The 10,162-nt window shown below is 41.1% G+C and overlaps 1 pseudogene; it reads left to right on the top strand.

Moving 5' to 3' along the window:
- Positions 1-317: 317 nt before the first annotated feature.
- LOC119511768 lies at positions 318-9,220 on the top strand (annotated as a pseudogene).
- The last annotated feature ends 942 nt before the right edge of the window (positions 9,221-10,162 follow it).

Genomic DNA, 10,162 nt, shown 5'->3' with positions numbered 1-10,162 from the left:
CAAACTGAGAAAAACATGAAAACCACTCCAAGACAACATAATCAAATTTCTGAAAACTGGTGATAAGGGGAATATCCTAAAAAGTAGGCAAAGAAAAAAAAAAGACACATTACATACGGAGAGCTAAAGATAAGAATGACCACAAACGTCTCATCACACAAACCACACAGGTCGCTCACCAACAGCAGCTCTTAGTGCAGCCGGGACTGGGCGAAGCGGCCTGCGCCCAAGGAGCGCACGACACAGCCCAGAACCTACCGTCACCCTTGCCCCGCAGCCGCCCACTCGGGATCTCCAGCGGCCTCCTCGCGCACACGATGCTCTCAGCCACCAGGCACAGTGGAGGCGGCAGCAAGTCGTCCAGCCAGCCACCCCCGTCGGGCTCCTCCGCGAGTGAGGCAGGGGCCCGGGCAGCTGCCCCGGCTTCTCAGCACCCCAGAACCGGCACCGGCGCTGTCCAGAACGAGGCCTTGAAGCAGATTCTCGGGGTGATTGACAAGAAACTTCGGAACCTGGAGAAGAAAAAGGGCAAGCCTGATGATTACCAGGAACAAATGAACAAAGGGGAGAGGCTTAATCAGGATCAGCTGGATGAAGTATCCAACTACCAAGAAGTCACAAATAACTTGGAGTTTGCAAAAGATTACAGAGGAGTTTCATGGCATTAAGTCAAGATATTCAGAAAACGATAAAGAAGACAACACATCGGGAGCAGCTTAGGCGAGAAGAAGCTGAACAGACACACTTAAAAACTATACCTGGAGGCGGGGCAAGATGGCAGACTGGTGAGCTGTATGTTTTAGTTACTCCTCCAGGAAAGTAGGTAAAAAGCCAGGAACTGCGTGGACTGGACACCACAGAGCAATCTGTCTTTGGGCATACTTCATACAACACTCATGAAAACGTGGAACTGCTGAGATCAGCGAAATCTGTAAGTTTTTGCGGCCAGGGGACCCGCGCCCCTCCCTGCCAGGCTCAGTCCCGGGGGAGGAGGGGCTGTCAGCTCCAGGAAGGAGAAGGGAGAATTGCAGTGGCTGCTCTTACCGGAAACTCATTCTACTGATTCAAACTCCAACCATAGATAGACTGAGGCCAGACACCAGAGACTCTGAGAGCAGCCAGCCCAGCAGAGAGGAGACAGGCATAGAAAAAAAACAACACGAAAAACTCCAAAATAAAAGCAGAGGATTTTTGGAGTTCTGGTGAACACAGAAAGGGGAAGGGCGGAGATCAGGCCTTGAGGCGCATATGCAAATCCCGAAGCAAGGCTGATCTCTCTGCCCTGGGCACCTTTCCTTAATGGCCCTGGTTGCTTTGTCTATTAGCATTTCAATAACCCATTAGATCTCTGAGGAGGGCCGTTTTTTTTTTTTTTTTTTTTTTTTTTTTAATCCTTTTTGCTTTTTCTAAAACAATTACTCTAAGAAGCTCAATACAGAAAGCTTCAAAGAATTGAAATTTGGGCACGTCAAGTCAAGAGCAGAACTAAGAGAGCTCTGAGACAAAAGGCAATAATCCAGTGGCTGAGAAAATTCACTAAACAACACAACTTCCCAAGAAAAGGGGGGTGTCCGCTCACAGCCACCATCCTGGTGGACAGGAAACACTCCTGCCCATCGCCAGCCCCATAGCCCAGAGCTGCCCCAGACAACCCAGTGTGACGGAAGTGCTTCAAATAACAGGCACACACCACAAAACTGGGCGTGGACATTAGCCTTCCCTGCAACCTCAGCTGAAAGTCCCAGAGCTGGGAAGGGGGAGCAGTGTGAATTAACAGAGCCCCATTCAGCCATCATTTGAGCAGACTGGGAGCCTCCCAACACAGCCCAGCAGCCCAGAACTGCCCTGGGGGGACGGCACTCACCTGTGACATAGCACAGTCATCCCTCAACAGAGGACCCGGGGTGCACAGCCTGGAAGAGGGGCCCACTTGCAAGTCTCAGGAGCCATACGCCAATACCAAAGACTTGTGGGTCAGTGGCAGAGACAAACTGTGGCAGGACTGAACTGAAGGATTAGACTATTGCAGTAGCTTTAAAACTCTAGGATCATCAGGGAGATTTGATTGTTAGGGCCACCCCCCCTCCCCGACTGCCCAGAAACACGCCCCACATACAGGGCAGGCAACACCAACTACACACGCAAGCTTGGGACACCAATTGGGCCCCACAAGACTCACTCCCCCACTCACCAAAAAGGCTAAGCAGGGGAGATCTGGCTTGTGGAGAACAGGTGGCTCGTGGACGCCACCTGCTGGTTAGTTAGAGAAAGTGTACTCCACGAAGCTGTAGATCTGATATATTAGAGATAAGGACTTCAACTGGTCTACAAACCCTAAAAGAACCCTATCAAGGTCAGCAAATGCCACGAGGCCAAAAACAACAGAAAATTATAAAGCATATGAAAAAACCAGACGATATGGATAACCCAAGCCCAAGCACCCAAATCAAAAGACCAGAAGAGACACACCTAGAGCAGCTACTCAAAGAACTAAAGATGAACAATGAGACCCTAGTATGGGATATGAAGGAAATCAAGAAGACCCTAGAAGAGCATAAAGAAGACATTGCAAGACTAAATAAAAAAATGGATGATCTTATGGAAATTAAAGAAACTGTTGACCAAATTAAAAAGATTCTGGACACTCATAGTACAAGACTAGAGGAAGTTGAACAACGAATCAGTGACCTGGAAGATGACAGAATGGAAAATGAAAACATAAAAGAAAGAATGGGGAAAAAAATTGAAAAACTCGAAATGGACCTCAGGGATATGATAGATAATATGAAACGTCCAAATATAAGACTCATTGGTGTCCCAGAAGGGGAAGAAAAGGGTAAAGGTCTAGGAAGAGTATTCAAAGAAATTGTTGGGGAAAACTTCCCAAATCTTCTAAACAACATAAATACACAAATCATAAATGCTCAGCGAACTCCAAATAGAATAAATCCAAAAAAACCCACTCCGAGACATATACTGATCACACTGTCAAACATAGAAGAGAAGGAGCAAGTTCTGAAAGCAGCAAGAGAAAAGCAATTCACCACATACAAAGGAAACAGCATAAGACTAAGTAGTGACTACTCAGCAGCCACCATGGAGGCGAGAAGGCAGTGGCACGATATATTTAAAATTCTGAGTGAGAGGAATTTCCAGCCAAGAATACTTTATCCAGCAAAGCTCTCCTTCAAATTTGAGGGAGAGCTTAAATTTTTCACAGACAAAGAAATGCTGAGAGAATTTGCTAACAAGAGACCTGCCCTACTGGAGATACTAAAGGGAGCCCTACAGACAGAGAAACAAAGACAGGACACAGAGACTTGGAGAAAGGTTCAGTACTAAAGAGATTTGGTATGGGTACAATAAAGGATATTAATAGAGAGAGGGAAAAATATGGCAAACATAATCCAAAGGATAAGATGGCCGATTCAAGAAATGCCTTCACGGTTTTAACATTGAATGTAAATGGATTAAACTCCCCAATTAAAAGATATAGATTCGCAGAATGGATCAAAAAAAATGAACCATCAATATGTTGCATACAAGAGACTCATCTTAGACACAGGGACACAAAGAAACTGAAAGTGAAAGGATGGAAAAAAATATTTCATGCAAGCTACAGCCAAAAGAAAGCAGGTGTAGCAATATTAATCTCAGATAAAATAGACTTCAAATGCAGGGATGTTTTGAGAGACAAAGAAGGCCACTACATACTAATAAAAGGGGCAATTCAGCAAGAAGAAATAACAATCGTAAATGTCTATGCACCCAATCAAGGTGCCACAAAATACATGAGAGAAACATTGGCAAAACTAAAGGAAGCAATTGATGTTTCCACAATAATTGTGGGAGACTTCAACACATCACTCTCTCCTATAGATAGATCAACCAGACAGAAGACCAATAAGGAAATTGAAAACCTAAACAATCTGATAAATGAATTAGATTTAACAGACATCTACAGGACATTACATCCCAAATCAACAGGATACACATACTTTTCTAGTGCTCACGGAACTTTCTCCAGAATAGATCATATGCTGGGACATAAAACAAGCCTCAATAAATTTAAAAAGATTGAAATTATTCAAAGCACATTCTCTGACCACAATGGAATACAATTAGAAGTCAATAACCATCAGAGACTTAGAAAATTCACAAATACCTGGAGGTTAAACAACACACTCCTAAACAATCAGTGGGTTAAAGAAGAAATAGCAAGAGAAATTGCTAAATATATAGAGACGAATGAAAATGAGAACACAACATACCAAAACCTATGGGATGCAGCAAAAGCAGTGCTAAGGGGGAAATTTATAGCACTAAACGCATATATTAAAAAGGAAGAAAGAGCCAAAATCAAAGAACTAATGGATCAACTGAAGAAGCTAGAAAATGAACAGCAAACCAATCCTAAACCAAGTACAAGAAAAGAAATAACAAGGATTAAAGCAGAAATAAATGACATAGAGAACAAAAAAACAATAGAAAGGATAAATATCACCAAAAGTTGGTTCTTTGAGAAGATCAACAAGATTGACAAGCCCCTAGCTAGACTGACAAAATCAAAAAGAGAGAAGACCCATATAAACAAAATAATGAATGAAAAAGGTGACATAACTGCAGATCCCAAGGAAATTTAAAAAATTATAAGAGGGTACTATGAACAACTGTATGGCAACAAACTGGATAATGTAGAAGAAATGGACAATTTACTGGAAACATATGAACAACCTAGACTGACCAGGGAAGAAATAGAAGACCTCAACCAACCCATCAAAAGCAAAGAGATCCAATCAGTCATCAAAAATCTTCCCACAAATAAATGCCCAGGGCCAGATGGCTTCACAGGGGAATTCTACCAAACTTTCCAGAAAGAACTGACACCAATCTTACTCAAACTCTTTCAAAACATTGAAAACAATGGAACACTACCTAACTCATTTTATGAAGCTAACATCAATCTAATACCAAAACCAGGCAAAGATGCTACAAAAAAGGAAAACTACCGGCCAATCTCCCTAATGAATATAGATGCAAAAATCCTCAACAAAATACTTGCAAATCGAATCCAAAGACACATTAAAAAAATCATACACCATGACCAAGTGGGGTTCATTCCAGGCATGCAAGGATGGTTCAACATAAGAAAAACAATCAATGTATTACAACACATTAAAAACTCGAAAGGGAAAAATCAATTGATCATCTCAATAGATGCTGAAAAAGCATTTGACAAAATCCAACATCCCTTTTTGATAAAAACACTTCAAAAGGTAGGAATTGAAGGAAACTTCCTCAACATGATAAAGACCATATATGAAAAACCCACAGCCAGCATAGTACTCAATGGTGAGAGACTGAAAGCCTTCCCTCTAAGATCAGGAACAAGACAAGGATGCCCGCTGTCACCACTGTTATTCAACATTGTGCTGGAAGTGCTAGCCAGGGCAATCCGGCAAGACAAAGAAATAAAAGGCATCCAAATTGGAAAAGAAGAAGTAAAACTGTCATTGTTTGCAGATGATATGATCTTATATCTAGAAAACCCTGAGAAATCAACGATACACCTACTAGAGCTAATAAACAAATTTAGCAAAGTAGCGGGATACAAGATTAATGCACATAAGTCAGTAATGTTTCTATATGCTAGAAATGAACAAACTGAAGAGACACTCAAGAAAAAGATACCATTTTCAATAGCAACTAAAAAAATCAAGTACCTAGGAATAAACTTAACCAAAGATGTCAAAGACCTATACAAAGAAAACTACATAACTCTACTAAAAGAAATAGAAGGGGACCTTAAAAGATGGAAAAATATTCCATGTTCATGGATAGGAAGGCTAAATGTCATTAAGATGTCAATTCTACCCAAACTCATCTACAGATTCAATGCAATCCCAATCAAAATTCCAACAACCTACTTTGCAGACTTGGAAAAGCTAGTTATCAAATTTATTTGGAAAGGGAAGATGCCTCGAATTGCTAAAGACACTTTAAAAAAGAAAAACGAAGTGGGAGGACTTACACTCCCTGACTTTGAAGCTTATTATAAAGCCACAGTTGCCAAAACAGCATGGTACTGGCACAAAGATAGACATATAGATCAATGGAATCGAATTGAGAATTCAGAGATAGACCCTCAGATCTATGGCCGACTGATCTTTGATAAGGCCCCCAAAGTCACCGAACTGAGCCATAATGGTCTTTTCAACAAATGGGGCTGGGAGAGTTGGATATCCATATCCAAAAGAATGAAAGAGGACCCCTACCTCACCCCCTACACAAAAATTAACTCAAAATGGACCAAAGATCTCAATATAAAAGAAAGTACCATTAAACTCCTAGAAGATAATGTAGGAAAACATCTTCAAGACCTTGTATTAGGAGGCCACTTCCTAGACTTTACACCCAAAGCACAAGCAACAAAAGAGAAAATAGATAAATGGGAACTCCTCAAGCTTAGAAGTTTCTGCACCTCAAAGGAATTTCTCAAAAAGGTAAAGAGGCAGCCAACTCAATGGGAAAAAATTTTTGGAAACCATGTATCTGACAAAAGACTGATATCTTGCATATACAAAGAAATCCTACAACTCAATGACAATAGTACAGACAGCCCAATTATAAAATGGGCAAAAGATATGAAAAGACAGTTCTCTGAAGAGGAAATACAAATGGCCAAGAAACACATGAAAAAATGTTCAGCTTCACTAGCTATTAGAGAGATGCAAATTAAGACCACAATGAGATACCATCTAACACCGGTTAGAATGGCTGCCATTAAACAAACAGGAAACTACAAATGCTGGAGGGGATGTGGAGAAATTGGAACTCTTATTCATTGTTGGTGGGACTGTATAATGGTTCAGCCACTCTGGAAGTCAGTCTGGCAGTTCCTTAGAAAACTAGAGATAGAGCTACCATTCGATCCAGCGATTGCACTTCTCGGGATATACCCGGAAGATCGGAAAGCAGTGACACGAACAGATATCTGCACGCCAATGTTCATAGCAGCATTATTCACAATTGCCAAGAGATGGAAACAACCCAAATGTCCATCAACAGATGAGTGGATAAATAAAATGTGGTATATACACACGATGGAATACTACGCGGCAGTAAGAAGGAACGATCTGGTGAAACATATGACAACATGGATGAACCTTGAAGACATAATGCTGAGCGAAATAAGCCAGGCACAAAAAGAGAAATATTATATGCTACCACTAATGTGAACTTTGAAAAATGTAAAACAAATGGTTTATAATGTAGAATGTAGGGGAACTAGCAGTAGAGAGCAATTAAGGAAGGGGGAACAATAATCCAAGAAGAACAGATAAGCTATTTAACGTTCTGGGGATGCCCAGAAATGACTATGGTCTGTTAATTTCTGATGGATGTAGTAGGAACAAGTTCACTGAAATGTTGCTATAGTATGTAACTTTCTTGGGGTAAAGTAGGAACATGTTGGAAGTTAAGCAGTTATCTTAGGTTAGTTGTCTTTTTCTTACTCCCTTGTTATGGTCTCTTTGAAATGTTCTTTTATTGTATGTTTGTTTTCTTTTTAACTTTTTTTTTTCATACAGTTGATTTGAAAAAAGAAGGGAAAGTTAAAAAAAAAAAAAAAAAAGAAAAAAGACAAACAAGGGAAAAAAAAAAAAAAAAAAGATGTAGTGCCCCCTTGAGGAACCTGTGGAGAATGCAGGGGTATTCGCCTACCCCACCTCCATGGTTGCTAACATGACCACAGACATAGGGGACTGGTGGTTTGATGGGTTGAGCCCTCTACCATAAGTTTTACCCTTGGGAAGACGGTTGCTGCAAAGGAGAGGCTAGGCCTCCCTGTATTTGTGCCTAAGAGTCTCCTCCTGAATGCCTCTTTGTTGCTCAGATGTGGCCCTCTCTCTCTGGCTAAGCCAACTTGAAAGGTGAAATCACTGCCCTCCCCCCTACGTGGGATCAGACACCCAGGGAAGTGAATCTCCCTGGCAACGTGGAATATGACTCCCGGGTAGGAATGTAGACCCGGCATCGTGGGATGGAGAACATCTTCTTGACCAAAAGGGGGATGTGAAAGGAAATGAAATAAGCTTCAGTGGTGGCAGAGAGATTCCAAAACGAGCCGAGAGATCACTCTGGTGGGCACTCTTACGCACACTTTAGACAACCTTTTTTAGGTTCTAAAGAATTGGGGTAGCTGGTGGTGGATACCTGAAACTATTAAACTACAACCCAGAACCCATGAATCTCGAAGACAGTTGTATAAAAATGTAGCTTATGAGGGGTGACAGTGGGATTGGGAATGCCATAAGGACCAAACTCCACTTTGTCTAGTTTATGGATCGATGTGTAGAAAAGTAGGGGAAGCAAACAAACAGACAAAGGTACCTAGTGTTCTTTTTTACTTCAATTGCTCTTTTTCACTCTAATTATTATTCTTGTTATTTTTGTGTGTGTGCTAATGAAGGTGTCAGGGATTGATTTAGGTGATGAATGTACAACTATGTAATGGTACTGTAAACAATCGAAAGTACAATTTGTTTTGTATGACTGCGTGGTATGTGAATATATCTCAATAAAATGATGATTAAAAAAAAAAAAAAAAAAAAAAAAAAAAAAATATACCTGAGCTGCAATATGTTTTGGACAAAATGGGAAATGATGAGGTACGAACTGACCTGAAACAGGGTTTGAATGGAGCACCAATACTGCCTGAGGAGGAATTGTCATTGTTGGATGAATTTTGTAAGTTAGTGGACCCTGAATGGGACATAACTTGAGGTTGAATGAGCAGTATGAACATGCCTCCATTCACCTGTGGGACTTGCTGGAAGGGAAGGAAAAATCTGTATGTGGAACAACCTATAAAGCTCTTAAGGAAATTGTTGTGTGTGTTTTCCAGTGAAACTACTTTGACAGTACCCACAACCACCAGAATGGGCCGTGTGAAGAAGAGGAGGCAGCCTCAGCACCGACAGTTGAAGACCAGGTAGCTGAAGCTGAACCTCAGCCCACAGAAGGGTACACGGAACAAAGTGAAGTTGAATCAATAGAGTATGTAAATAGACAGTTTATGGCAGAAACACAGTACAGCAGCAGTGAAAAGGAGCAGGTAGATGAGTGGACTGTTGAAACAGTAGAGGTGGTAAATTCACTCCAGCAGCAACCACAGACTGCACCTCCTTCAGGACCAGAGCCCCACTCTTTGACTCTTTGACTCTTTGACTTTACATTTAGACTGCAATGGTAGAATGCCAAAAAAATATAGTATTTTGAAAGGAACAAATGATTCTTTTAAAAACATACACAGAAATAATCAAATAAATACTAACACCTTTATACATTAACATTATACATTCACTTCACTAATGTAAGTTTGAAACCTAGAAGGCCTTTCTCCCCATCCCATCTCTGAACTGATTCATAGAGAACATAATATGTATAAAGAACTTATTTACTCCAATTTTGTAATTTTAAATGTCATGAAATTATTTTCTACAGAAAGCAAATTTAGTTTAATAGGCTTGTAAGGGTAACATCATCTATGGATTACCCACTAAACCACAAATATTTTATCTAAGCCCCTGAAATACAGCTAACATATGGTTGTGGTACATCCCAGGTGTTGGGGACGATTATGGTAGCATATATAATATTCACCTTCAGCGATACCGGTGACATGCAACATGGCTGCCAGGGCTGATGCAAGAACAGCCTAAGCTATAGTTAGCCTTCTTCAAGGAAGTAACAGTAGTTCCCGCCTAAGCAGTAGCTAGTTTGTGCCAAAAGCTAACCTTACATCTGCCTCTCACCCTAGCAACAGCAATCACCAATCCTAGACCGCCACCCGTTTTTACTAGCCACTCCCTCTACCTTAGAGCATATATACCCTGCCTTTTCAATAAAGTTTTGCAGCTTGATCAGAAACCTGTCTTGCTGTCATTCTTCGTGTCTCTTGTCCCATACCATTCTTCCTTCGCAGGACTTGGAGCTTCCGTTGATCGTCCCGTGGGCCGGGACACCCAGGCAGGTGTCATTTAAAGCACACAAGGGGAGGTGCTAGCCAAAGAAATAGTTGTTTGCAAAACTAAACAGATAACCCTTCCAATATGATGTACCACAACCACAAATAAGTCACAAACTTATTTTGTTTGAAAAT

Source organism: Choloepus didactylus, chromosome 2 (assembly GCF_015220235.1).
Source record: "Choloepus didactylus isolate mChoDid1 chromosome 2, mChoDid1.pri, whole genome shotgun sequence".
In the NCBI taxonomy this organism is placed as follows: Eukaryota; Metazoa; Chordata; class Mammalia; order Pilosa; family Megalonychidae; genus Choloepus; species Choloepus didactylus.
The sequence above is the reverse complement of the archived record's forward strand: the minus strand, read 5'-3'. Positions and strand labels throughout refer to the sequence as shown.